Consider the following 27951-nt stretch of genomic DNA (forward strand, 5'->3'; position numbering starts at 1 on the left):
CTCCTCGGCGAGACCCCGCGCGCGGCAGGCGGAGGAGGAGGCCAGCCGGGGAGCCCGGCCCGGAGCCCGACGGCGCGGACGCCGCTCCCACCAGGTGCGCTGCTGCTGCTGCGGAGCAGGGGGGGGGTGGACAGAGCAGGGTTGGGGGCTGTTTGGGATGGGGAAAAGGAGGAGGATCCTAGAAGAGAGAGGACCGGGAGGAGGAGGAGGAGAGAAGGGGCTGCCTGCGTCCTCCTCTCTCCTCGCGCTCTTCTTCGCCGAAGTTGATGGAGATGGAGAGGCGGGAACTTTCGGGAGAGTTTGAGCCCGAGGACCGGGAGGGGTCCCGCTCTGCACCCGCCACCCCAACGGGTAGGTCCTTTCGGAGAAGAGCTGCAGGCGAGTCGCGTTGTTGTATTCATGTTGTTGTTGTTGTTTAGTCGTGTCCGACTCTTTGTGACCCCATGGAGCAGAGCAGCCAGGCACTCCTGTCTTCCACTGCCTCCCGCAGTTTAGTCAAACTCATGTTGGTAGCTTCAAGAACACTGTCCCACCATCTCGTCCTCTGTCATCCCCTTCTCCTTGTTCTCTTTCCCAACATCAGGGTCTTTTCCAGGGAGTCTTCTCTTCTCATGAGGTGGCCAAAGTATTGGAGCCTCAGCTTCAGGATCTGTCCTTCCAGTGAGCACTCAGGGCTAATTTCCTTAAGAATAGATGCGTTTGATCTTCTTGCAGTCCATGGGACTCTCAAGAGTCTCCTCCAGCACCATAATTCAAAAGCATCAATTCTTCGGCGATCAGCCTTCTTGATGGTCCAGCTCTCACTTCCATACATCACTACTGGGAAAACCATAGCTTTAAAGACAGGCATGTGTATGTATGTGTGTGACATATATGTGTGTGTGTATGTGTGTGTATCTTTATTTTTCCTTTTTAAAAGGGGTTGCATCAAACTAGGAACTAGAGAGTCATGCCTTATACCGAGCCAGACCTATTTGGTCCACTTGAGGTCAATATTGTCCACACGGACTGGCAGCCGCCCTCCCCAGGGTTTCAGGCGGGGGATCTCTCCCTGGAGACGCCTGGGATCGATTTTGGGACCAGCTCGGGGGCTGTGCTGTCTAGTGGACCCGTTGGAAGCGCTCGCGTGGGTTTCGAGGGGTCTGCTCTGAGCGCGGCTAAGGTTGGGGCGCAACTTCTCGACCTGCTCGGAACAGACCCACTGAAGAAGACGGGGGACCTGCGGATTGAGGGCCATTGCTTCGAATGGCTCTACTTTGAGTAGTTAATAAATGAAGTAAGGTTTCTCTTAACAGAAAGGGAAGGGGGCAGTTTATTGTAATCGCTGTCCGACTTGAAAGGGAGGAAACTCAAGTTCATTGTATACGATTTATCTCTCTCTCTGTGTGTTTTATAAAAAGTTTAGCATCGGCAAAAGAGGTGCGTGTGGGTGTTTTGCTTTTGGTTTTGCTGAGGGTCGGGGCAAGACTCTCCTCCTTGTCTGAAATGGAAATGGGGCCTTATTACGTTGCGGGTAGGAGGCGAGACGAAGATAAAGTCTGTGTGTGTTTTGCGAGATGTCAAGGCGAAAAGACTCCTGCTGTCTAGAACCTCGATTGCTGACTGCATTCTGCCTGGACTTCACAAATAGCACTCGATCCCCAAGGAGGAGATCCTGGGCGTTGCGGGGGGGGGGGGCGTACTGGGAAGGAGATCACACAGGATGCAGGCAGCTCCTTCAAAGGCCAATGTGCTCGCAGATCGAAGGGGCAGCCTCGCAGCGGACCGAGGGAGAAAGAACTCGCCATCCGCGAGGAGAGAGAGAGAAAAAAAGGTATTTTGGAAGGAAGAACTTTAGTCCGGGAGGACGCGGGTGGACACGTCCTGATAAGATCGTCCTCACGTTCCCTAGATCTGCAGTACTTTTAGTACCTTCTTAAATAAGGGTGTACAATGTGTATGTATGCATACTGCGTATATACGCGTGTCAAGTGTGTGTGCATGGGTTGCATTCAACTAATTTTTACTCACTGAAATTTATCGATACAAGTCAGGCTCGTTATTTTCAATGGCTCTAGTCTCCCTCTCTCTCTCTGTGTGTGTATATATATATATATATATATATATATATATATATATATATATATAACATACAGTACACAAACTCCCCATGCTTTGTGAAGGATGCTGTTTCATGTGACCATTTTTGGGAGGGGGGAGGGAGGAGGGATTTCCGTGAAAGATGAACCCTTGAGCTCTGGGTTAGGCCTCGAGGCTGGAGTGAAGTGGGGGGAATATATTCATCCATATATGTATCTCCCCCTTTTCCCTCCCCGTTTGTCTTCTGTACTTTTACACACACACACACACACATATATGGGGGCTGGCCAGCCTTTGGAAATGGATGACTCGAGGAGAAGACAAAAAGATGTCTGTGTATCGTACTAATGGCTTAATCCAGGTAGCACTTGTTGATCTGGGGGAAGGGGAGCCGGAGACACCCCCTCTTTCAGCCCTCACCTGCCCCCTCCCCGAAAATAGAAGTTTTAAAAGTCGATTTCCATTAATTGCAGAAACCCGAATCGCTTAAAAATCTCCCCTTCTGACAAATTCCCCACCTAAAATCTTGCCGCTTTCGGTCAAGAGGCTCAAACCTCTGAGAAAACAGCCGTGTTTGTTTGTTTTTTAACAGGAGAGAGCTACATTTAAACCCCCCTCCCAGTCAAATCCCTTTTCAAATAGAAGGCTAACAAGTTCTCGCCTTTGGGTTTACACAACATGACTAGCAAGATGAGTGGAGCCGAAGAATTTCGCAGGCAGACGGTATTCCGACACTTCCCCGGTTCGGTTTGGCTCTCCGAGTGCCAAAACAAACAAACAAGAAAAACCATAAAAATAAAAAATAATGAATTTAGTTGTAATTGTTTTTCATCTCGAATGACTAGAAAAAGGGACAAAATAATAATGGAAACAAAAAGATTGCTGTTGCTATTAATTCTGCTAATAATAATAATATACAGTAATTATTTATGCTACCTTTAACGGTCTCATTTCTACTTATTTTAGGTTTGTTTATTTATCCTGGGAAAAAAATCGAACTCCTACATTTTCTTCTTTCTTATTATTTAGTTTTTCTAACGGAACAACATTCTTACAAACCAAGGTTCTCCAAAACTGCCACACAAAAGCAAGTTTCCTTTTTTCAAAAAGTGAAATCGGTTTGTTCCCTAAAGTTTCTCCCCTTAGTTGGAAGGGATGTGAAACGAAGAGAGTTTATTTCCCGTCTAAAATTTGCTTAGGATCCCGATGCCAGTTCTTTTAAAATGAATTATTTCCTTGGAGACCAAACATGTGGTGTTAAAACAACGGGGTGAAGGCGAAACTATGGTCTTTTTAAAACTCCTGTTTTTGGAAATAAGATTTATTGAACGCAGTAGGACTTAACTTCTGATGAGAGGCGCATAGGATTGCGCTGCTGCTGTTTCTTTAAACGTAGTCGCTCCAGAAAGCACCCCAACCGCAAATGGGCTGCTTTTGCAAGCTCAAATCAATTCAAGAGATAACCTTCCTCCCCACCTCAGCTAATCTCTTGATTCTCCACCCCTGAAGTATTTCTGCTATCTTGCAAGTTTGCCATAAACTGATACATCCTGCCCTCCCCCCCACAATAACATAGGGCGGAGTGTGAGGTCAGTAACACCCCTATTCTTCCCCCAATCACCCCTCTCAATCCGATTTACAACCTAGTGTATCCAGAGTGAAGCCTCTTTGCGCTCCCCTGTTCGAAACACGTTGCTTAGGGGAGCAGACCCAGCCCATGTTTTCCCCATGAAATCCGTTTCCAGATCTGGACCTGCGGGTCAATTCTACAGAAACGATTAATAGGGAATACTGCAGCAAGACCACCAGCAAACTAGTGAGATGCGTTTACCATTAGTTTAAGAGAATGAGATAGCTGCGATCCTCAGCGAGCGTGATTTAGGAAGAAACTCCGCGCACCCCGATAGGGACCTGCTTAGACTGTCCAAGGATTTAGCCTTGCAGCCAAGGCGCGCAGTGGGTCGGATCATCGAGCTGCTCAGAGCGCGATCCTGAGCGCCCCAACAGCCCGATCCTATGCATGTTTATTCAGAAACAAGTCGCCCTTGAGCTTTGCTCAAGAGGCGTGCCTAGGCTTCGCTGGTCGCGTCGGAGGTTTCCTAGGAGAGTAGTCTCGCGAATTTACCCTCTCCGAGGGCGCTCCCCTTTTACTGAAGCCAAGACAGTTTGCATTTATGAGCAAGAAGGGTTCAAACAAACGCTGGAAAAAGAAAAAAGCTTTGCATGGACAGATTCCTCGTCGAAGACGTGCCTGGAACGGATTCCGACGTCACTGTGCAGATTCTGTGTCTAAATCGTCTCTGGGACGCATTCCGACGTAACTGTGCAGATTCCGTATCTAAAGCCAGACCTAACTTTACGGATTCCGTGTCTAAGGTGTCTCTGGGTTTTGCCATTGCTTGTCTGCTTCGTGACTTTTTGCCTATGTGGGTGTAGAAAAAGGGGAGGGTTTCGGGGGGGGGGAGGAATGGGGGTTCATAATGATTCTCACTGATTCCCCTCCTCCCCATGTAGAGAAAGAAGAGAAAGTGAGAGGGGCAGGGAAGGAGGGAGAGGGAAAACACAGGAAGAAGGGGAAAAGATAGAGGAACGGGAGAAATGAAGGGGAAGACACGTCTCTTTTCCCGCTCCAAATCGGACTCTTTGAGCGCTTCAAAATACCGAATTATTGAGCTATAATTCGAATTTGTTTGTGGGAGTTTACCTCCAGCGTTACTTCCCAGTGCCTCTTTCCGTCACTTTCCTTTTCGCAAAAAAGAGAGAGGAGAAAGTCTTAAGTTTTGGGCGCAAGCCGGTTTGTTGTGCAAGAGTCCCTGCTCCCCAGCAGCTATAATTACGCAACCTGATTTTTTTGGTGGGAGGGGATCAAACCTCCTTCTTTTGAAAAAAAAAGCGACAGTGTGGAAGCCCCCTTTGAGATAAGGGGGGTGACAACTGTCGTCTAACCTACCCACAAGGCGCGTGAAAGAGCCGACATCGTCTAATCTCCCTGCACAGAAACAAGGAAGGATGCTCCGTGAACTGGTTGACTGGGAGAGCCCTGAATGGGAGAGAGGAAGGGAGAGAGAGAGAGAGAGAGAGAGAATGAATGAATGAATGAATGAATGAATGAGAGATGGTACAAAGGAGAAGAGGGAAAGGCGAGAGCCCAGAGTCCCTGGCCCCATATCTCCAGAGGGTCCACTTGGCGGCCAGCGCTGGGCTCCTCCTCCTCCTCTTCCTCCTCCTCCTCCATCCTCCGTCCTCCTGCCAAGCTGCACGGCCCGCCGGCTCCCTCCATCCCCTCCCAGGCGACAGATGCACCAGCGGTGCCAAGGGACCCATTCGCCTTTGACTCCAGCCCCCCAAGTGAAAAGCGCTGATGCGGGATGAATAAGGCGCAGGAGATGAGCATCGCAGGCCCCTCAACGGTTTGCAGAGATGAGGGGTTTGTGTGTGTGAATTGGGCGGGGGAAGAAACCCAGCTGCGGAAGCTGAGCAAGAAGAGACTTTGTTATCAGCCTGCCAGGACTTCCAGGAAGCAGCAAGCTAGGAGGAGAATACCAGATATCTATCTATCTATCTATCTATCTATCTATCTATCTATCTATCTATCTATCTATCTATCTATCTATCTATCATCTGTCTGTCTGTCTGTCTGTCTATCTATCATATATCCATCCTTCCTTCCTTCCTTCCTTCCTTCCTTCCTTCCTTCCTTCCTTCCTTCTCTTCATCTCTCTATTTATCTCTCTAGTTTATTCTTTCTTTCTTCATCTATCTTGTTCATTATTTCATTCTTTCTTTCATTTATTCACTATCTTTAATTTATTCTCTGACTATATATATTTCCTTCCTTTCCCTCTATCTATATCTGTCTATGAAGTTCACTTTCTTTCTTTCATTTATTCTCTCTTCAATTTATTTCTCTCCCCCCCTTTTTATTCTCCCTCCCTCCCTCCCTCCCTCCCTCCCTTCCTCCCTCTCCTTTTTCACTTTCCCAAACAGTTACAGACAGACTGGATAAAAGCTCCATGCTTTCCTCCCTTCTCCCATGCATCCAGTCAACAAAAGTATGAACAGTGCCCAGTTCCTCTGAAACTCTGCTCTGCTCAATAGGCCTCCCTCCCCAATAACTGTGCTTGAGGCTGCAGCCCTATAGTACAATCCTAACCATTTTGACCCAGAAGCAGAATTCAAAGGGGCTCATTCCCAAATAAGCTAGGTTCAGATTGCAGCCTATAGTCCACTATAACTATTGCTACTATTTCTGTACCATCCATCATGCAAAAATCAGAGGGCGGTATGCAATATAAAAACACAAAAATACATAGCATAATAACAAACAAAAACTATACCCCAAACAACAACAACAACATAACCCCCATCAATTAATTGCATAGGCCTAATTTAATTGGCGTAGGGATGTTTTGTTTAAGATTATTGGTAGCCTGAAGGGCATTGTGAGATCTTTAAAAGACTCAAGGCACACATGGCTAAAAACTGCATAAAATCCGCAAATGCTAATTTATGTGGCTGAATGCAAATTTTGGCTGACTTCCAGGGGGAAACGCTGCCCTGTAAACAAAGTAAAATATTGTTCTTGTTTGTTTCAATAACAATTGCTTCCCCCGAGACATCCCAAAGCAATAAGCAATATAGTACCATATATAAAACAGTTACACATATAAGAAACAATTAAAGTGATTGTGTATATAAAAACCATTTAGAAATCATAAATATAAAAGCAGTTAAAGAAAATGACAACAGCATGTATTTAAGATCAATTCAGATCCAAAACAGATACTGACTGTTGGTTTATCAATAGGGCCGGCCATTGGAAACTTGTTACAAAAGAGGGGGCTTGTTTCTTCCTTGTCCCGGACCCTATGATAATATTACCGTTTTCTGCAGCACTAAATCTGGCGAAGTCACCATCTTTGGTCCAGCATCTCGATTCAAAATAGTGCCCAGCATCCAAAGACAATGGAGACCGCTGTCCCATCTCATGAATTCTCGTGCTGAGTTTGGAAATGGTATCTTAAGAAGTGGCCAAACCTATGCTTAAAAAGTGGGTGGCGGTGTAATTTGGCCCCACCTTCTTGATTCAAACATGGCACTTGGCATCCAAACTTGCTAAAGACTTGCAAACCCTTCTGCCATGTTTGGTGAGAATATCTTGAGAGGTGCCAAACCCCGGTGAAGTCATGCCAGAGTGATGGTGTGGTCCACCATTTTGTTTCGATTTGGTGCCTAGCATCTCAGCAGTTGCAAAGACCACCGCCGTCCCCACCTTACGAACCCCCAGGCCAACTTCAGCGATGGTCCAGCTGGACTCGGGTTCAGCTGGAGACCCCAATTTTGGGAAACCCTGATCTAGTGTGTCGTTAGAGTATGGGATGAATGAACTTGGCTGGTCTTCCAAACTAGATCCTAAATCAGAGTCACACAACTTCCAGCTCTCTGCATTCCTGACCTTTAGCTGTGCTGGCTGGAATTGATGCAGTTTGGCGAAATCTGGGGGTGGGGCTGCGTATTAAGAACATAACCCAGCCCTGCTGGATTATGCTAATGGACCTCCTGGTCCAGCACCCTGTTCTCACAGTGACCAGCCGGATGCCCCCAATGGAAAGCCTGCCAGCAGGGCCCTGAGTGCGAGAGCACTCTCCCCTCCTGTGGTTTTCAGCAACGGGCATCCAGAAGCATACTGCCTCTGACCATAGGATATAAAACCGAATTTACTAAAGACAGCACAGTCACCACTGTTTCCAGGAAACTGAACCGTGGTTAATCACTGCGACCCCTGGAGTCTTTCACCACTGAGAGACTGGGGTGGTACCCAACAATGCATTTCTTCCTGTTGGCAGGTAATAAGGCGTTTTCTTGCCAGCTCAGTCTGGAATGGGTCTCCTACAAGCAAAGAGCGAAGGAGAGCCTGAGAGCATCACCAATATAGTTGCATCATTCTACATCGCTGTTTAGACAGTCTTGTGAGCCAAAATAAAGACAATTAAATAATCGTGGGCCTCTGCTCTCAAGAGGAATACAATATGACATTGACAATAAGACCCTGCTGGGCTTTGCAAGACAAACAAACAAACAAACAAACAAACAAACAAACAAACAAACAAGACTGTGGCAGTCATGTGGCAACAAGACTGAAAACAGGGACGTGCAAAAGGTTAGGAAGTGATTAAATGTGTTCACATGTACTAGTGAACACAGACTTTGTTTTGGGATGGGGGAAGATGAAGATTAAAGGCATGAAGGCAAAGGGTTTTGTTTTTGTTTTAAAGTGGGTTGTTTTGAAGGAGATACTTCAACAGAGAGGAAAAGAGACATCATCATAACATTTCACATGGAAGTGAAACAAACAAATAAAGGTTGTAGCCAATAGTTAAGAGGCAACAATGCTTCTGAATGCCAGCTGCTGGAGACCAAGGGAGAGGGAGGATGCTCTTATGCTCGAATCCTGCAGGCTTTTCCCACTGGGGCATCTGGTTGGCCACTGTGAGAACAGGATGCTGCTGAATTAGATGGACCATTGGTCTGACTGAAATTCATGGAGCCAAGTTAAGTCATGAGCCCCTTATTTTAAACTAGCCTACCTTGTGCAGCTTTAGCATGGGGTACAACCCTAGATCTACCAATCCTGGTGGCAAGGATGAGGATGGTGTGTTTTTATACACAGTGGTACCTCGGGTTACAGATGCTTCAGGTTACAGACACTTCAGGTTATAGACTCCACTAACCCCGAAATAGTACCTCGGGTTAAGAAGAGATGAGAACAGAAATCGTGCTCCGGCAGTAGCGGGAGGCCCCATTAGCTAAAGTGGTACCTCTGGTTAAGAGCAGTTTCATCTTAAGAACAGACCTCCAGAACAAATTAAGTTCTTAATCCGAGGTACCACTGTAGTGTCATCTGCATTCATTGTGCTTGTTGAAGAGCAAGAGGACAGGCACTTGCCTTGAGGAGCTTCCGATCTAAATTGATGGGAGAGAGACAGAGAGAAGTGGGGAGGGTGAAAGACAACTTTTGCCATTTCCTCTCCAAAAGGACCAGGCAGCCACTCACCCTCCTTTCCCCCCAGTATGTTGGTGGGGATGTTTCCTCTGTGCAGTGGGCTATATCTGGGCTATAGGATATGAAAAGGCGAGCAGGAAGGTGTGTGTGGGGGAAATAAGGGAGGAGGTCAGGGCTATAATTGCTTCCAAGGTCCCACAAAAGGAGATTATTATACAAACCTGTTTCTCCCCCTGCTTTCAAGCATCCCCACCCCTCCCCTTAATGATTTTAGGAACCTGTAAGAGCACTGATCTGGAAAGCGTCAGACTTCCCTCACAAAACCACTAAAGCAAACCTGCCTTTTGATCAGATGGGTTTTGAAAGGTTACATTGATTTATTGTCAGAGCTTCCTGGCAAAGCCTCCTTTGGTTTTTGGGCAAATCATTTGGGAAGGAGGTAAAGGCGCGAGGGGGAGGGGAGAGAAGGAAGCCCAGGGAGTTGGAGAATGTTGTTTCCTGGGTTTATCCAGGCTGGTTCCTGCAGTGGGTCATTAACGTGACATGAGTTCCATCATGGGAACTATGGGGTGTGCGTGTGTAGGAGGAAACCTGTGTTGTTCACCTTTGAAGAAAAGTATTTGTGTGCACCAAAAGTATTATAAATAATATAAGGCAGCCTTTGCCAACCACCTGTCCTCTGGATATCTTGGACCACAATTCCCATCAGTCCCAGTTCAAAACATCTGGCAGGCACCTGGCTGGCAAATGCCGATATAAGGCGATAGCCAATGTTAATCATGCTCAGAGCAGATTGATTGAAGTCGGTGCGTGTGCTGAAATGAGTCATTGTTGTAATATAGGGTGAAAGCCAATGTTACTCATGCTGTAGACCTATGAAATCAATGCAAGGTTCATTGATTTCATTCGGTCTACTCTGAGTATGGTTTAGTTGTGTATCACTGCTAAGACCTCAACATTTCTCCTAAGTACTGTATAAGAACAGAGAGTGTCCTCTTTGGCTTAATGACAAATGGGAGAAAGAAAGGGGTGGGCAGAGAGGGAGGAAGCTAATTTGGGTGCCAGCTCTTACATAATAGTTACATAATGACCAGGTGGAATAGCCACTGTGGGGGGTTCAGTTCTGGAGGACGTCAGTGGCAATCGGCCTTAGCCGGCTGAGCTAAATTTGAATATGTGTGAGTTTGAAGCTGGGTACAGTCTGACTCCAGCAAGCTCCCACCTGCTGGCGTTTGAAGCAGAGCACACAGGGGAGCAGGCCCCGATCCATGCAGATTCTGTTGTTTCCTGAGAAATGCTGCAGTTTGGTGTGTTTCCCTTCAAGCCAGCTTCTGTCCCAATGGGAAATGTTAAGCAGAGATGTGTACACTTGAGACAATTCTTGCACATGTGCAGACGACAGCTTCATTGAATTTGAACAGGAGTTTGGCAAACAATTCAGGCAATGTGTGTTGGGTGAAGACTTCCCAGCCTTCTCCCAGCAATATTTTGGGCAATATTCCGGTGGAGGGTGGGCCCAATGGTTGGAACAATGTAGAAACTGACTTTATTTTTATTTTTTTAAGAGTAGGCTAGTTTAGTTTAAATCTGTATTTTCAAAAAACGTAATCTAATAAAGAGAATAATAATAAAAAAGAACGTATATCACTTCTGGAAAATCTGTATGTGGTGGTCCACAAGGTGGCCACATGAGAACAGGACCTTTTCTGTGGTGGCTCCGTGTTTGTGGAATGCTCTTCGCAGGGAGACTCACCTGGAGCCTTCATTATATATCTTTAGGCACCAGGCAACTCCCCTTTTATGCGGGGCTTACGTTCCGAAGCACCACACGTTTAAGTGAAATCGTGAGTATTGGGAGCAGCAATGTAAAAGCCTGCAAACACCCTTTAAGCTTCTGGAAACCCTTGGGAAAAAAAACCATCAGCACTTCTGGGATTGCACTTGCAAAGGCTTGTGGGGTTGCACGATGGCCATCATCTCAGGTGGCTTTAGAAGATGATGGGACAAATTGATGGAGGGCAAGGCTACCAATGGCTACTGATGGAGAGCTGCCACCTCCACTGTGGGAGGCAGTAATGCTTCTGAATGCCTGATTCTGTAAACCACAGGAGAGTGCACTTGCATTTGAATTCTGAAGCTGGTTGGCCACTGTGAGAAGAGATTGTTGGACTAGATGGACCTCTGGCTTGTCTTAGTTAATGCCAGAACTCTGATTATGGGGTTTGGCGTTGGAGTGGGGGCTCTGTAATTTGGACGTTACCCACTATAAAGGTAAAGGTAAAGGTACCCCTGCCCGTACGGGCCAGTCTTGACAGACTCTGGGGTTGTGCGCCCATCTCACTCAAGAGGCCAGGGGCCAGCGCTGTCCGCAGACACTTCCGGGTCACGTGGCCAGCGTGACAAAGCTGCATCTGGCGAGCCAGAGCTGCACACGGAAACGCCATTTACCTTCCCGCTGGTAAGCGGTCCCTATTTATCTACTTGCACCCGGAGGTGCTTTCGAACTGCTAGGTTGGCAGGCGCTGGGACCGAGCAGCGGGAGCGCACCCCGCCGCAGGAATTCGAATCCCGGACCTTTCGAAAGGCAAGTCCTAGGCGCTGAGGCTTTAACCCACAGCGCCACCTGCGTCCCAACTATTGCATAAGTCTGATTAGTGCCTCCATTTTCCAGTCTTAAAACTGGTTTTCCTCATTTCCACATCAGTTTTCAATTAAAATAAAAACTCTTGAAAATCCTCTTGAAAATCCATCAGCATCCTAGTGTGAATTTGTCCTAATATCCACATTTTTTTGTTTGCCATTACCTCCAATATACAGTGGTACCTCGGGTTAAGAACTTAATTTGTTCTGGAGGTCTGTTCTTAACCTGAAACTGTTCTTAACCTGAAACACCACTTTAGCTAATGGGGCCTCCTGCTGCAGCTGCACAATTTCTGTTCTCATCTTGAAGCAAAGTTCTTAACCCGAGGTAATATTTCTGGGTTAGCAGAGTTTGTAACCTGAAGCGTATGTAACCTGAAGCGTCTGTAACCTGAGGTACCACTGTAGATATTATTGTGAATTGATCTCCAGTATGAACAATTTTTGTGTGTTGTTTTCACCAGTGTATTAATTTTTATGCCCCAGTATATGCATTTTTGTACGTGTTGCTTGGCTGGAGAACTGCATTGCAAAATTTGGAGAAGTGCAAATTTCTCAGGATGGCAATGTTTCGGTTACTGCATTCTTCCAGAAAGTGCAGATTGGGTAGGCTGGCCTTTAAATGTGAACTGAACTGAATTACTTCCTTATCCCTGTGTCTGGGTTCTCTGGCTAGTTTCTGGGCCAATGTCACAGCCAGCCCTGGTTGCAATTTCCCATGCGCTGTGCGGCAATTATGAATGGATAACACAACACATAAGGCTGCTTGAGTGGAACTCGAAAAGCTGAATGCTTGGGTTGGGAAGCCTCAGTTGCAGCAGAGGCTGCAAGGAGTGAGGCAGTGTGCAAGCCCACCATCCTCCAATTTCATTATGGGATGCAAAGAATTAATTCACCTTTGTCTGACTATTCCATCCTTCTCTGCTTAGGACACACACACAGAAACCATCACTACAGTTACATTTCCTAATAAATTGGGAAATATTAGCCAGGCCCCTAAAAGCCTTTGATCAGCTGAGTGAGACTTTTTTATTATTAAAAAAAGAGCTTAAAATCTATAGTGGCATCTCAGGGCCAACTGAACAAGAAAACAACAGCTAAGATTGGCATTTAGATAACAGAAGTTGTATTCCTCTGTGGTTCTGCCATGGCTGCAGTGGTCTTTGCCTCCATCTTCCAGTTCTGTAAAATGGGGATATTAATGTGTTTTGTGGACAAATGTTCCTTGCCTCAGCCCTCCAATCCTGTAAATTGGGCATATGAACACCTTGTATTTCATGGATAAAACCCCAGTATTTTTAATGGCTGCTTGAGAGACACACTCTCTCTCTCTCTCTCTCTCTCTCTCTCTCTCTCTCTCTCTCTGTCTGTCATTATTCAAAAGGTGTTCCCCAGCACCTCCCGTCTTCTCTTTCTCTGTACCTATATGCCTTGACATCTTCCTTTTTGGGGCTTCGTTTTCCCAGCCCTCAAGTCCAATGGCTTCTACTAAAACAGGCAGCCAGGCAAAATGACTTGAGCGCCACTCCTTTCCCCCATTTAAATCCCAAGGTTTTCGTTTTCAGGCCTTCATCGCTAAAGATGAAACACCCTGTCTTTGGAGGAGGAATCACCATCCTGCCTGCCAGCCGGTGGGCAGAATCAGATGCACATTAAATCTCTGAGTCTCTTCTCCTTCCTCTTGATAGCTTGAATATTTGCAAAGGAATGTCTATTTCTTTTATGAAGTGGGCCATGCAGCTCAGTGACTTTCTGTGCCTTCCCTCTTCATTTACTGGTATTCCCTTTTTCTTTTGGATTTTAGCTTCTAATTTAAAAAAAAGAGATTCTTGATTCCCTGATAAATAGTTTAAATAGGAATACAGAAAGTCGCCTTATACTGAGTCACAAAACTGTAGAGTTGGAAGCATAGCTGTCAACTTTTCCCTTAGGATAAGGGAATAGGATTCTTGTAAGGAATCCTATTTGGAATAAGGGAATTTCCCTTAAAAAAAGGGAAACGTTGACAGCTATGATTGGAAGGGATCCCTGGGGTCATCTAGTCCAACCCCCTGCAATGCGGGAATTTCAACAAAAGAATACAGCTGGTCTTTCTGGATCAGTACTGTCTACACTGACTCTCCAAGGTTTCAAGCAAGGGGCCTCACCCAGTCCTACCTGGCGATGCCGGGGATTGAACTTGGGACCTTCTGCATGCAGGGCACGTGTCCTGCCAACTGAGCTGCGGCCCTTACAGCCATGATCCCTAGGTTGACAAACTCCAAGCAGCTCCCTTTTCTCCAAGCCTGAGCAGAAGACAATGCTTCTAAGTTCCCTCTGCTTTCCTTTTTAAAATATTCACAAATACTTTTAATATTTCCATATGGCAAACACCGTAGGCAAACACATTTAGGATGTTAGGGAGAGAACTCCATAGCCCTCAATTATTCATATTATTTGCCCACCATCTTGTAATCTGAACAGCAGATTCAAAATTAATAGGGTTATATACATATATGTTTACTTTAAGTTTCTCCCTCTTCTCAAACTCCATTTTCTCTCTTGTACTCTTTGAGTGGGGGGTGGAAGACGAGTGGCTTTCTGACACCCCCTCCCCCCCAAAAATGGTGAATTCATATGGAATGAATAAGGGAGCAGCCTTTTCTTGTGCACTCAAGGCATTGGATAGCATGAATCTAGCTTGGACAGAGCTGGGGAAAAGAAAGGCACAATTAGAAAAGGCGAGTAAAATGACAAAGGGGGTTAAAATAGAAAAGATGGAAGCTTTTTGAGACTTCAATTTTTTGCTAGTGTGGAAGCTGACCTGAAGCCAAACTAAATCCATTGCATGCAAACATGCATTTAAAAATAAATGCATGCAAAAGGTACCTATGCTCTTTTTTTTCAAAAGGGAAAAGTAGCCTTCATTTTCAGCTGAGAAGTGCAGAGGAGAGGCACCTAACCCCTACCCTCCTCCTGTTTTTATGCTGCAACTCCTGTCCCCTCCAACATTCCCCCTTGCAGGCTTCCAGGTGCTTTTTTGCCCTGTATAATGTGTCTCTGCGATGATGGTGGAAAAGCAGTTTAGGAGAGGGAAGGTGCGGCGGTGGCAGAAGGGTGAAGCAGCCTGCATCATTGCTAGACCAAAAAATTGGTTCTGCCTTATGCTGCTTTTTTCTCAAAAGCTGCCATTGGGGTTGCAGTACAAAGGCCCGTGTGCAGATGTGTAGCTTGGGCTTGTCAGGTCTTGGCTGAGTTCCAAGGCGGCCCAGGGCTGGAGGGGAAGGGTTTGGTCCTGGAACATGCAAATGAAGATTAAGAGGGCCAGAGGCAGACAATGTGGATGAAGATGTCAGGCTGGTGGTGGTCAAGTTCCAGAGAAGGGAGATGGGGAGTCTGGTCTGTGGGTCTCGTAGGCATCTAAGGGTAGGAGAGTAAGACGAACCATGATCTCCAGATTCCCATTCCCAGAAACAGTGAAATTTGTAGAACCAGTGATATGAAGCATCACATCAGGAACTTTTCTCATTTGTCTTCTGGGCAGGAACTGTAGCCTAGGGAGCCTCCTCGATGGAGAAGATGTGAGGGCTACATTTGACTGCCCTGGGCCTAAGACTCCCTACCCCTGATCTGGATGAGGTACAAAGTAGGGATTCCTGCTTTGCAGAGGGTTGGACTAGATAACCCTTGGGGCAGTGGTGTAATGGGGGGGCACAGGGGTGGTTGCCCTGGGTGCAAAATTCTTAGGGGCATAAAGTTTCAGCACCCGGTACTGCCTCAATACAGCTGTGCTCTTCTGTTACTGGGCTCCATTGAAAATGGCTTCTCCATGAGAACCAGGATGTGACCTCTCCAGACAACGCAACAACTCTTATTTTCTTATCTCTGTGGCTGTGATCTCCTGGGTGATGCAGATAACATTATGCAGCTGAATGCGCATGCGTACTCCATCCGCTTCCCTTCCACCAATCCTCCTCCATGTGGTCCCGGGCACTAGAACCCCATGCTATGCCACTGCCTTGGGCTCCCTTCCAACAATTCCATGATTCTATGGGAAACGATTTGAACGACTGAAAACGCTATACAAATGTTGGCAAAGTCTTATTACGTGACCAAGCAGTGCAGCCGGGAACAGAGGATTTGAAGAGGGAATTTTAAAACAAGAAGAGAAAGAGGGGGGAACTGACAAAGACGAAAGAAGAATAAAAGGAAAGAAAGGGTGAAGTAAAACCTGGAGAATCTGCGCCATCCATCTTCATTGTCTTCCTGTGTGGAAGAACAACCCCAGCATAAGGAAAAGCCACTATCAAAGTCTCGGCTTTATTTTATATCCTATAGATCAGGAGGGAGGCAAAGCTTTATTTTCGCCCAGAGACTGATATTTTATTTCTCTCTTACCGTTTTATGTGTGAGAGATGTCAGAAAGCTGAAATAGATGGCTAATGCATAAGCAAGAGGAAGCTGGCTTGCCATGCTCCGTGTCATGAGGTCTCCCGGGGAGAACAGGTTGGGGATTTAAGGCTTGAAGGGAGACTCTGGGGGATTTTCTGCTAAAACATCTCTCTTCATAAATTCAACAGCATGGCTGGCTCAATAGGGAGACGGGGAGCTTGCGAGGCGGGCTGGGGGTGGGGGGAAGGGGCTGGCAAGCAAAGTCTAAACACTGCGCTGCTGCCATCGCACAAAGGGATCAATTACTCGCCTTTCAATCTACATACTGCATTTGTGACATTTCACTCAGAGGTTAAAGGATGGCTGAGTGGTGTGCATGAGCGTTGGATGACAAGCTTAGGGCCTGTTTAAATATGGATTGCGTAGCCAACACAAACACGCCAAAAAAGACCTCCCCCCCCCTTGTCCCTTCATACTTGGACAAGCGTAGCATCAATTTTCTGGGCTCACGCTGACCACTCCATTTGTATCTGGAATCCCCAGCGGCAAACCCTTGTCCTCGTATATATTGTGAAATAAACTAGGTACACGAACCACAAAAGAAGAGCGATATTAGTTACCTATAGGCAGCTCACCTTTGCTTAACCAGTTAAAAGAGGACTGGATTTGGAAGTGGTCACTGAAACCGGTCGCTGCAAGATCCATGGTCAGGAGCGGCTGACCACTGCCCCATGTGGCGAGCTGCATCACTGCGGCCTCTCAAGGAAGAACCTTCCGGATCTGGCCAAGCTCCACCCACCCAGTATGGCCATTGGCTGCTCCTGGGCAGGAAGGCACACCTATTCCTGCTAGTGGTTGCTTGAGCAACATGGCCAACCTGAGCTATACCTTGCCTTGTGTTTCTGGCCTGACTTTTTGGTACTGCCTTCTGAGCCTGATATTCTGATTGCCCTGCTGCCTTGACTCTTGGTTGCCCCTGGGTCCTGGCTCTCTCCAGTGGCTCAGCCTTAACGTCCAACAAGGACCAGAGGCTGAAAAGGGTGGCTGTACTGAAAACAAAACAGCATTGACTCTAAGATCCTGGACTCTTCTCTGCTTGTTGGGTGCTATGCCCTCCTTTTCCTCCAGATCCCAGTTTGTTTTTTAAAGCACCTTCTGGATTAACCCCGTAATCTTCATTCCCGAATCAAAGACCAGTGTCAGAGTTGGGCCTATGCTCACTGGAAGGACAGACCGTGAAGCTGAAGCTCCAATACTTTGGCCACCTCATGAGAAGAGAAGACTCCCTGGAAAAGACCCTGATGTTGGGAAAGATGGAGGACACAAGGAGAAGGGGACGACAGAGGACGAGATGGTTGGACAGTGTTCTCGAGGTTACCAGCATGAGTCTGACCAAACTGCGGGAGGCAGTGGGAGACAGGAGTGCCTGGCGTGCTCTGCTCCGTGGGGTCACGAAGAGTCGGACATGACTAAACGACAACAATATTTCTGGTAAGGTTTGGCAGGCTTCGTGCAGGAGATCAGGACCCTGGAGAGCTCCCTAGGGAGGAGGAAGTACCAGAGGCTTGATGCAGGGCAAATTCAGGAGAGCAAGTCCAAGATGTTGCTGCAGCAATAGTCGAGGTGGGGGGGGGGGGCTGGGGCATCTGGCTGCTTACATTGTCCTGCAGCCAAGGGGTTGCCTCTAGCCACAACCTCTCTGTGGGAACCTGCTGTGACATAAAGGGACTATGTCCTGTCCCTCTGGTATAGGCTCTGGGAAGACTGAGAGATGTATGTCTATCCCAGGTATAGGGTGGCGATGGATTCCCCACTTGTCTTGCAGAGGGCTTTGCGGAGCTGTCATCCTCTGAGACAGAGGGGGACAGACCTACTTCCCCAGGCAAAGCAACGGTTGGTATACATACAATCATAGAACTGTAGGGTTGGATGGGACCCAAACGGTAATCTAGTCCAACGCCCTGCAACGGTGGGTCTTCTCCCACTAGACACCCCTGCAAGGCATGTTCTCTCCAAATGTGGTTAATACCCCATGTCTTCCCCATCTTCTGTGTCCTCAGGGTCAGGGTCTGTGAACCTTGGCAATAATTTAACCTCCCACTGTCCCCAAGTACATTTGCACACTTACTGCCATGTTGAAATCTACCTGCGAAACAATTTCACAAGTCCATTCATAGGCTGACCATGTGTGTGAGAGATCTGGGGTATTATCAAGAGCAGGGTCAGTTTTTAAAGGGCTAGGAGGTTGCAAAGTGCAGGCAGGGATAAGGTTGGCCGGCGGTCCTCAAGGTATCCTAGAACCCAAGTCATCGAGGTGCCTTGTAGATTAGGACCTTGAACCAATCCCAAGTACAGCACAGCAGCGCAATGAGTGTGTCATCTCACACAAAGAAATTCTAAAGAGTGGTTCGTCTGGTGCAACTCTTGGACGAGAGAGAAGAAAGGGGGGGGGGGAACCCTGGCAGTAGATTTGCAGGAACCTTTTGGAGAGTTAAAAATATGTCTCCCCGAGCTGCAACAATTTCCATACATTTTTAACCTCGGGGATTTACTTAGCACATTAAGTTGAAGGCTCGGAGGCCCAGCGCTATCACTTATTCCACTTGTCCCTCCCCAGACTTACCAACCACATATTTTATCATTCGACTTCCTGGTTTTAAACTCATGTTATGGCAAATAATAGATGGTAATGCTTTCTCCCCACCACCCCACCCTCTTATTAATGGCTTTTTTCCCTGATAGAACTTCTGCAAGTGAGAATGATTTAAAAGACAGCCTCTGAGCTTCCTTCTCCCTGGCAGTCGGCAAGGAAGCGATATCCGAAGACTGAAAAATGCAAATGTGTAGATATTTCACAGACCCATATTCCCTTCCTTGCTTGACCCCCTGCCACCCCAGATGTTTTTGAAACACAAGATTTGAGGTGGTTTATTGTTAAGAATTGTCCACTTTCATAAACCCGCAGAGGGATTGCCTGCTATGAATCCTGCTTATCCTTTTGCTGTACAATTGGCCAAGGCAGATTAAGATTGGCTTGGAATCCAACTAGCTGTGAAAGAAGTAAATTCTCACCGGCCAAATTCTTCTGGCCCCTCAGGAACTTTTAAAACACCATTTCATTGCATTTTCATCCTGGCTCAAGGCGGCATGCTGTCTACCACACTACACCACATGTTCATATGCAATGTGGGGATAATAATATGGCCTACCTTGCAAGATTGTTGTGAGGGCGACTTTCAATGCTCCTGAAAAAGAGCAGCGTCCATGCAGATCTATTCAGAAGCATGTATTAATTCACTCAACGGGACTCAACTTTGCTCCGGGGCTAATGACGTTTCATAATGTTTGACCAGCAATTTGCATGCTACATGGCAGCGATAAAAGGTTTCTTCTTAGTTGCCTCGCTGAGGACTTATAACAATTGCAGTTTTGTCTCTCTTTTAGACCCTCCCATGGGATCCAGGCGCCCCGCAGAGTCCCAGCATGAAAACACACAGAGAGAAGAAGCAACTACGGGATTGGTTTGGCAGCTGCCAAAGTCACTCAACAATACACAGTGCACAGCAGTGGCTGGAGAGGCAGAGGATACAGGGTGAATGCACCGGCCATTGACAAATTTAGCATTTGGGGTACTAGTCCTCAGTGACACCCCATACTGAGAGCACCAAGCAACTAGCTTCATCCGCTAGGTGGTTACAATATTTGACTCACATCTGTAGCTTTGGGAAGCAGCCCAATCTGTTCTAAAGTTGCTCCGTCCACTTCGACTCAAATTAGATCTTATGAGAAACAAAGCCCTATTTTCTCCCCATTCACTATAGTGGGGAAGAAAAAAAATGGAGATATATATCCCCTTTTTGGAAAAGTAGGTGACATTTTCAGGCGCAGAAGGTCCTCCAGATTGGAGCAAGCTTGCCAAATTGTAAGCAGATGATATATCTGGGGGGGCTTGGGCAGAGCACCTCTAAAGTTTGGGTGTTTATTATTATTATTATTATTATTATTATTATTATTATTATTATTATTAAAAGAAACAAGTCTTGTTTTCTTCCAGACTTGGATGTAATCTGCAGGCATGCTCACCCTTCTGAGGGGATGAAACATGCTAAATTTCAGAATGACAGTTGCAGTGCTTCTCCTTCAAAGACAGACTTTACTGTTTTTGGGTGGGAATAATGGGAATTATAGGGGTGGAGGAAGAAAGATCATGGATCACTAGAAAAGACTAGAGTGGGGGGAAATGCCACTCATGCTATCGCATGCCTTCCAAACATCCTAAGAGACATTGTATGTAAGCTGTGAAACATGAAATACCATCACATGCCTGCTGCCAGCCAATACCACTGCTTATCAGCTATCAATTACTAATAACATTGCATGTCAATTTTGGGGAAAAAAATGTTACACCGCGTGTCATTTATTATTTATTAAAAAATGCTCAAAGAGTAAACACTGTCTCATGCCAAATATGACCACAGGATGTAACCAAACTGCATGAGCGTCTAAAACAAAACACAAGTCACCAAGATCGTATGTGATTATTGCATGGCTCATATAAATCATTCAAATGACTCAAATAATAAAAAAAAAATTAAAAATGACCCCACCATATGCTTTTCTATGTAAAGGCATTCCAGACTTTCTGAAGCTCAGAAGTCATAGCTTTTCACTGCTCACAATAAGAAATTCAACTCCATTAGGAAGTGGACAATTTTTGTTTTTCTCAATCTACCAAACACTGTCAGATATGAAATACTATTGCATGCCAGCAATCAAACCATCAAGTTAAAAAACAGCAACAACTGATGGAAATAAAACACTGTGGCCAAGTACTAAAGTCAAGTATCATCAGATGTCACAATCTTTTTAAGATTCATGCCTGCACAATGAGCCTGCAAAGTAGGTTAGACTGAGACAACAGTGAATTTCCGGAAGTCAAACAGTGATGTGGAGATATGAAAGGGATTCTCTGTGGGCTGCTCCAAGACATTATGGTGGTTGTTGGATTAGATTAGAACCAAAGATTTCAAGGAAGCAGTTTTTGGCTGGTAAAAGGTAAAGGGAACCAGCAGGTCTTCCTCAAGCATTTGGAGAACTAACTTGGAAACGAGAGGTTGCGTTGTCCAAATATTGTTGGCAAACCCTGAGCTAAGGGATGGGGCTTCTAGCTCTGTAAAGGTAAAGGGACCCCTGACCATTAGGTCCAGTTGTGGCTGACTGCGGGGTTGCGGCGCTCATCTCACTTTATTGGCCGAGGGAGCCAGCGTGCATGACTCAGCCGCTTCTGGCAAACCAGAGCAGCGCACGGAAACACCGTTTACCTTCCCTCTGGAGTGGTACCTATTTATCTACTTGCACTTGGATGTGTTTTCAAACTGCTAGGTTGGCAGGAGCAGGGACCGAGCAACCCGTCGTGGGGATTCGAACCGCCGACCTTCTGATCGGCAAGTCCTAGGCTCTGTGGTTTAACCCACAGCGCCACCTGCATCCCTATTCCACCCGCGTCCCTATTTTGGCTGGAGGAGCAACAAATATTAATTTTAACTTTGTGCAATAGGCTTGCTTCTGCACACAACCACTGCCCCTCCATCCTCCGTACGGACTAGCAAGAAGTGTGACCATTGCCCAATGACACTTTGCAACTTGGAAACAACAGAGGGTGTGAAGGGGTGTGTCCTGGGGGAAAAAGGAGGTGCATGTGGCCTGGCAGCATAGGTGCCAACTCCCTGGGGCCCTGAGTGCCCAAGCACCCACAAAATTCCACATGAAGGTGCTGGACACCCCCAAATTTCAGTGCCATGGCCGTGCCCACTGCATGGCACCCATAGCTCCATGCACCCACAGTCGCGGGACCAAGCTGGCACTTCTGCCTGGGGGGAAGTCCCAAGGGCCTGATGGAGAGGCCTTGAGGGGGCCACATTTGAGGGTTTCCTATTCAGAGATTCTTAACAGTGAGACTTACAGTGTGGAACTAGGGGTGTGTAAATGCCACACATTTAAAGCAACCCCCCTCAAAAAATCATGGGATCTGTATAGTTTGTCAAGGGTGCTGGCAACTGTAGTTCTGCAATATGTGAACTACCCTTCCCAGGATTCCTTGGGAGAGGACTTGTATGGCATGTGCCTTGGGAAGTGGTAGACTCTCCTTCCCCTGGAGGTGCTTAAGTAGGAGGCCGGCCGGCCAACTTGTGAGGGATGAGGCAGTTGCATCCTGCCCTGCCAATCCTGCCCTGAGCAGAGGGTTGGACTAGATGTCCTCTGGAGTCTCCCCCAGCTCTATGATTCTAGGTGGCCCAGACTCAGCCCTTGTGAGTGTGCAAAAATGGTAAGAAGAGCACATTTCTGAGGACCTGTGGCCAGTTCTGGGCACCACAGTTTAGGGAGGGAATTGACAAGTAGACTTCTCTGAGTTTGGATGGCCATGTGCCAGGAATTCCTTAGCTGTCATTTCTGCATTGCAGGGGGTTGGACTATATGACCCCTGGAGTCCCCTCCTTGACTCTGCGATTCTGTGTTTCTGTGAAAGCTCCTTTGCCAGAGCTGCTTCCATCCCCTTCTCGCCAGGCCTCGGGGACCATGGCTTCTGGGTCAGAGGAGCACAGACTCCAAGGGGACTGGAAGCCTCCAGATCATCTCTTAGCAGAAGTTAAATGCCGGGGCCCACCCGCTGCTCGATCGACTTTACCATCACCGACGCTAATCCCATTCATCCTCGTGACAACGAAGCACCTGCAGCATCGCTGACACTGTTGCGGCATTCCGATAGATCTGGCCCCGTGCGCACTATGGGAACATAATGCTGGCTGGCTGCTCCAGGCCCCCGGCATGGGGCTTTACATAATACAAATCAATAGCATGCTAATTCAAAAATAAATCTTTTATGTACACCTGCCGGAAAGATTACGCCTGTGTCTGCAGATGGGGGAGCACATGGTTCGTGTCGGTTTTGCTTCCTCGCTGCCACCGCTTTCCCCCCACACCAAGTAGCCACATCCAAGTAAACAGAGCAAGGCCTGTCATTGGGAAGAGGGACCTGGTACTTGAAGGATGTTAAAGTCATACCCTCCAATGTTTCTCTGGTGGAAATAGGGATGTCGTATTCAATAATAATAATAATAATAATAATAATAATAATTTTATTATTTATACCACACCCATCTGACTGGGTTGCCCCAGCTGCTCTGGGCAGTTTCCAACATATCTAAAAACATAAAAATGTAAAAAAAACTTCCCTATACAGGGCAGGTGTCTTCTAAAGGTTGTATAGTTACAGTCATACCTCAGGTTACATATGCTTCAGGTTGTGTTTTTTCAGGTTATAGACCGCCGAAACCCGGAAGTACCAGAATGGGTTACTTCTAGGTTTCGGTGGTTGCACATGCGCAGAAGCACCGAATTGCAAGCAGCGCATGCACAGATGCGCAGCTGCAGGTTGCGAACGCTGCGGGTTGCGAACGAGCATCCCACACGGATCACGTTTGCAACCCGAGCGTCCACTGTACTTATCTCCTTGGCTCGGGGAGGGGGGGTCGCATAACTCAATACCCGCCAACACTTCTCTGATGAAAATAGGGATGTACTAAGGAAAAGTGGGACAGTCAAGGATCAACTCAGAAACCGGGATGGCTTCTGTAAATCTGGGACTGTTCCTGGAAAATAGGGACACTTGGAAGGTCTGCTATAGGTGTGTGTTATGGGAAGATTGTGTGTGTGTGTGTGTGTGTGTGTGTGTGTGTGTGTGTGTGTGTAGAGGTACTTGAAATTATAAATGTAAGTAGAGGAAGTGGATTAGGGGGAAGGTTTTTCTCCCTCCCTCTCTCCATCATAATGTTAAAACTCCGGGGGTGAGTGGATCCAACGAAACTGGAGGCTGGAAGGTTCAGGACAGACCAAAAGAAAGAACTTGTTCACACAGCTCATAGCTAACCTAGGAAACTTGTTTCTGCAGGATGGAGTAATGGCTACCAATATGGAGGGCTTATCAAAGAAAATCAGAGCAATTCATGGAGGAGAAGGCAAGCAATGGCTAGTAGCCACAATGGCTGTGTTCTTCCTTCACTGTTGGAGGCAGCAATGCTACCTCTTGTGTTGGGAGTCACAAGAGTTGCTGTTGCACTCGGGTGAGCTTTCCAGGCCTAATGAGCAGAGCAACTCATATCCGGCAGGTCTTGCCTCCATGAAGCAGTTGCTGAGACTGAAGGTGCACACCTCCCCACAGCTGCCTAAGTCCCCTCCTCTCCAGGGTTTCCCCCAAGCAATCGGAGACTGTGCCCCCATGAAGCTAAGTTCTCCACCCTCTTCATGCCTCTTCTGGTTCTGGGAGACCAGGGAGGAGGGGAGCTTGCTGCAACAGGAGTGGGGAACACCTGCCTGACTTATCTCCTGCTTTAGCTTCTGCCCCCGATTTTGGACTTCTCTCTGCCACAGACTCTCCCTGCTCACTAAGCCCTGTCACCTCCTCAGCTGCTGACCTCTCCTCCTCCCAGTCTTCTCCCTCTGGCCACTCATTGTAATCCCACCACTACTTCCTGGGCTCTGAGCCTTCCTTCCTTGGGGGTCCCCCAGCTGGTTCCTCCCAACATCCCCCTGTGTCCAGCCAATCTGTTACATTCCGAAAGCCAGTGTCTAAAAACAGCAAACTTCACCACTCAGGCAGTCTCCGCCCCTAACAGTGGCCTGGCAGCACACCGAATTTCAAACAGCTTAGAGACTTTAACCAACTAGATCCCACCATTTCTGCATTGTCCTCCTCTGGGGAAAGTGGCAAAGGGATAGGAGGCTGCCTTGAGGCTATCTAATAATAATAATAATAATAATAATAATAATAATAATAATAATAATAGTAATAATTGTAGTTTACCACCCTTCACCCATCAATCTCAGGGCGGTTCACAACATAGTTGCTGAATAGAGGTGGAATCGATGTAATAAATCAGGGCAAGCCTCTCTGTCAGGATTCTCCTTATCCACACCCTCCTGGAATGTCTTTGGCTGGCTTTTGTGTGTCCTTGAACTCTGATAATGTCTCTCACCTGCCTGGCTGAAGGATGGAGAGGAGGGCTCATGTAGAAACCAACCTACTGTAGGAAGGCAAAATTTTACAATGGTTGCCCCGCCTACTTTGTCCCTGGTCCCGCCCACAACTGACATGTGCCCTCCCCCTCGGAGGTTGCCCAGGAGGGAATGCTGCTTCGGTCAGAAAAAATGACCCCTTGCCTTTGCAAATATATATAGTGTCACTCAAACACAAAAGAACACATGGGATTGTTAGCCTTCTCTCAAGGAGTTATTTGAAGTCCTCTCTTCTCTGCACCCCCCCAGCACCCCTTCCCCAAATCTGCAAAATATAATTAACCCATTGAGAGCTTTAAAAAGAGGGAAAAGAATCCTCACTTAGCCCAAACCTCCTTCGCTGATAATATTGCAGCAATGCCGAGGCTCTCTTTCCCATAAATGTTAAGCAGACCTCCGTAAAACTAATTGGAATTTACTGCACACGTGAACAACTGCATATCAATGAGGTTTTCTTGCTCCAGGCAGGTTTAAGGAAGAGTTAGCAGGGTGTTCCCCCACCGACACATCCCTCCAGAAGGATGAAATGTTTGCCGTACCCCATTTGCTCAGAATCAAAAGGCCAACTTGGTACATTTTCCTCTCCCTTTGAGGGCTATAGTTCCATTTGATCACAGCTACATAAGGAGGGACACCTGGGCCTCAATTCTCTGCAATTTGTGGGTACTCCATTTCTATAGAATCATAGTGTTGGAAGGGACCCAGGGGTCATCTAGTCCAACCCCCTGCTATGCAGGAATCTCAACTAAAGCATCCATGACAGAAGGCCATCCAACCTCCGCTTAAAAACCTCCAAGCATGGAGAGCCCACCATCTCTCGAAGGAGTCCGTTCCACTGCCTTAGCAGTGTCAGAAAGTTCTTCCTGATAAGAATAGAAGTTTCAAGAAAGGAGATTCCGACTACACATTTGTTTCATTTATATCTCTGCGGAACTCAAGGTGGGGTACATGGTTCTCCTCCCCTCCTTCATTTAGGCAAAGCAACAGTGAAAGGCCCACAATCACACAGTGTGCTTCATATCCCAGGTGCTAGTCCAACACACGAATCACTGTACCACACACTCACACATGTCTGCATGCATAAAAGGCTGTGTGAGCAGTGTACCATTTGCAAAAGAAAAGTGGGGTGGTGTTTCTGCTCCACTTGTATCATGGGCAGTGAACCTGGGGTTCTCCAGATGCTGTTGGACTACGCTGCCCATCATCCCTGACCACTGGCCATGCTGGCTGGGGCTGATGGAGTCCAACAATACCCAGAGGGCCACAGGCTCCCCAACTCTGCCCTCTATTGCTTAAAGCAATTTATTGGGGGGATTTAAGTGGACTTTTGCACTACAACCTAATACAATGGTACCTCGGGTTAGAAACACCTCGGGTTACAAACGCTTCAGGTTACAAACTCCCCTAACCCTGAAGTAGTACCTTGGGTTACAAACTTTGCCCCAGGATGAGAACGGAAATTGCGCGCTGGCGGTGTGACAGCAGCGGGAGGCCCCATTAGCGAAAGCGTGCCTCAGGTTAAGAACAGTTTCAGGTTAAGAACGGACCTCCGGAATGAAAGCTACAATGCCAGAATCAACTCCACCATCTTCAGGGCACTGTCTAGTCTTGGGGTGGGGACATAGTTGTCAACGTTTTCCTTTTTTAAAAGGGAAATTCCCTTATTCCGAATAGGATTCCTTGCAAGAAAAGGGAAAAGTTGACAGCTATGGGTGGGGAGCCCCTAGCCTTCTACATGTTGTTGGCCTACAAGGAGCTCAAGGTGGCTCCCCCTCTCCCCATTTTATCCTCACAACAACCCTGTGAGGTAGGCTAGGCTGGAAGTCAGTGACTGGCCCAAGGTCACCCAGTGAGGTTCATGAAGCTGAACCCCGATCTCCTGGGTCTTATTCCAACACTCTAACCACTACACCATACTGCTTCCAAATGTACATTTTACCTTGATATAGTAGGCTGGCTTCTTTGAACACTTAAACACCCTTCTCTCTATCCTCTGTCTCGCACCCTCCCCTCAAAAAGGGTGCAAACAAGGCCCGTAAGGGGGTGTAGCTCATGATGGTGTGTGGCTTAGGGAGAGTCCTGAGGGCCAGATGGAGAGGTTTGGAGGTCCACAGTTGTCCCTCAGCCTGTGGCTCCCCATTGCTGGTCTACATGGTCCTCTCCAACTCTATGATTCCCAGTGACTAAAACAGGCCTTTGTAGGCCCGGGAGGAGCCTTCCTGGCGTTCCCTTGGCGACAACGCTCCCTGGGAATCAATGATGAGATTTACTGCCACTTCCTCCCCACACCATTCCTGCTCCCTCCACCCCAACCATTGCCAACACCTCTTATCTTAGTCACAAACATTGTTTGTTTTCAGGAGACCGCTCTGAAACCCTAGGCAAGGGCTATAAAATCATTAAGGAGCGCAGTAACTTCAAGCAGAGGCCTTTACATCACACCCTCGGCCATTTCACGGATGGAAAAGTGTGACACGCTTGCCGCACCCCTACGTTGACACACCAGGGATGGCGACAGCAGTGATGGCCGCCCATCTGGAGGGCTTTAAAAGGGTTCAGAAGTTCATGGAGTTCACGGAAAAGAAGATGGTTGACGGCTACTAGTCGTGGTGGCCATGTCTCCACATCCACTGTTGGAGGCAGTTTGCTTTTGGGTACAGTGGTACCTTGGGTTAAGTACTTAATTCTTTCCAGAGGTCTGTTCTTAACCTGAAACTGTTCTTAACCTGAAGCACCACTTTAGCTAATGGGGCCTCCTGCTGCTGCCGCGCCGCAGAAGCACGATT

At 47.2% G+C, this 27951-nt stretch overlaps 2 long non-coding RNA genes across 2 annotated transcripts; one reads left to right on the forward strand and one right to left on the reverse strand.

Annotated features, from left to right (window-relative positions):
• Window positions 1–26: 26 nt before the first annotated feature.
• LOC310832769 lies at window positions 27–20694 on the forward strand. Its single transcript, XR_014558423.1, has 2 exons — window positions 27–94; window positions 19538–20694. It is a non-coding gene; the product is annotated as an uncharacterized lncRNA (long non-coding RNA).
• On the reverse strand, window positions 6480–27932 carry LOC310832746. Its single transcript, XR_014558399.1, has 3 exons — window positions 27105–27932; window positions 7819–7968; window positions 6480–6636 (listed from the first exon to the last, which is right to left on the reverse strand). It is a non-coding gene; the product is annotated as an uncharacterized lncRNA (long non-coding RNA).
• Between the last annotated feature and the right edge of the window lie 19 nt (window positions 27933–27951).

The sequence above is a fragment of the Podarcis gaigeae genome (genome assembly GCF_964106915.1).
Source record: "Podarcis gaigeae genome assembly, chromosome: 15".
Classification (NCBI taxonomy): Eukaryota; Metazoa; Chordata; class Lepidosauria; order Squamata; family Lacertidae; genus Podarcis; species Podarcis gaigeae.